The sequence below is a fragment of the Octodon degus genome, unplaced genomic scaffold (genome assembly GCF_000260255.1).
Source record: "Octodon degus isolate 3935 unplaced genomic scaffold, OctDeg1.0 scaffold00040, whole genome shotgun sequence".
Lineage (NCBI taxonomy): Eukaryota > Metazoa > Chordata > Mammalia > Rodentia > Octodontidae > Octodon > Octodon degus.
The window spans coordinates 3,161,445-3,163,587 of NW_004524616.1; positions in this window are offsets into that span (position 1 = coordinate 3,161,445).

Genomic DNA, 2,143 nt, shown 5'->3' on the forward strand with positions numbered 1-2,143 from the left:
AGTGTGTACTTATGAGTTGTAACACAGTACATTTCACTACAATAACTATAGGTACCTAGCAATCTTGTTTTAAAATCACTACAATACCATATTTTATGGTTTGTGTCCAGTTGTCCCCTCAAAGCCTTGTGTAGTCATTGGGACAGCTTCTAGTTTGTGATTAACTCATGATCCAATGCTGGCATTATGGATGTGAGTGCTACTTCCTCTCTGGGACGGATGATCTGCATACAACATAAGGAAGGAAGAGAGGCTTGAGGGTTGCCACACTCAGTGCTCCTCCATTTTGGCTTTACTCTTTGCTGATTTCTGCTGCCATGAGCGGCTGTCCTCTCCTATGTGTCACTCTGTTGTGGAGCCAGCCGAGCATGGACTGAAACCTCCAGTAAATGTGAGCTAAATAAACCTTTCCTTTCTTAATTTTGGGTTTTGGGTATTGTGTCCCAGCAATGAGAGAAAAGAGGCACTAAGCTATAGTTCTAGTTACAAATTAGACTCAAAATTGTGATGGGAAACAACCCTTTGGAGACAGCAATTGCTTCAACTACAAAGATGAACATAACTTCGTATTTATTTAGTGTGAGAATAATCTCAGAAATTATAAATAAATATGCACACATATTATTTCTCACTTCACTTAAATTTTCATTTAGTAGCTAGCAATACTATAACCTGCCCTCCATGAATTTTAACAATGGATAATACATTTAGGATTCATCTGATCAATATTTGATAGAATAAATATTATTTGCCTGAGGTCAGAATAGGTAAGGACTAAAGCAATCTTGTTCCTGTGCTAAACTGTAAGACATATTAGTGAGTTTATACCAGCCATCATTGTGTAAATCTCTTCCCCTATTTTACCCTCTCTATGTACATACCTATGTGCATGTTGTGTCAATTATGGACACAAGTAAATATACTGTGACTTACTCTTTTCTGGTTCAAGGACTAAATTATTCCCTTGTGTAAAGAATGATGACAAAACTTCTGGGTGGGTGCTAATAAAACTTACTGGAATGAGGAAGCTGGGTGGACACCTGTTGACTTTCACCACCTGTGCCACCTTGACAAGAAAAATGACAGAAACTAGAGGAACAGAGTCTGTAATATTTAGCTTGATATTTGAAGACCTCCGCCATCGCTGCACCTTAACTCTTTAATGTTTCACTCCTCAGGGAATGTGTTGGCTGTTTTGAAATCATCCCTTCTTTCCCTTAAATAGCTATTTGTCAACAAGGCCCAGTTGATCCAATTAAGCACATCTTTTGAAACCTTGATGACACATCTCTGGTGCTTGATTCATTTAATAAGGATTTTTTCCCCCTTTCTTGTCTCTCATGGCAGGTGGTGAAGCTATCACATTGTAGTTACTATATTAATATTTCACCATAGTTACTATAATCATAACCACTACTGGGCCAGAGAGATAGCTCAGTGGTCTAAAGTGCTTGCTGAGGCAAGCTTAGGCAAGCGCAAGGACAGCAGTTTAATCCCCGGCACTACATGCACAGCCAGCCCTGCCCTCAGGGCAGGCTGACAGGCCACATAATAAAATAAATAAATAAATAAATAAATAAATAAATATGCCAACATAACCACTATTGCTGAACTTTTTAAGAACTATATTCGCATCAGCTATTGTGCTATTTTATTTCCATTATTTTAATGCCTATACCATTTTTTCCTATTTCCTAAGTAAGGAAAAAGTAACATAGAGCTTTCTTCTTTCCGGTTAGAGAGATTAAATGGAATTTATACTCCAAGGTGCGCTGAGATGACAATTGAGACTGGGTGTGGTGGTACACACCTGTAATCCCAGCACTGGGGAGGCTGTAAACAGAAGGACCACTGTAAGTCTGATCTATGTAGTGAGATCCTGTAGACCCTGTACTAAAACACAAAAAAAGAAGAAATATGAATAATAAAGGCACAAATTAGATTATCATTATTTGTGAATGATATGATACCTTACTTAGAAGGTGCCCAAAACTCCACCAAAACACTAGATCTAATAATCAAACTCATTAGTGTAGTAAGATACAAAGCCAATAACAAAAATCAATAGCCTTCTTGTACAAGTTTGAGTAACAAACTCACTGGCAGAGAAACTAGGGAAAGAACACCTTTCACTAGACTATCA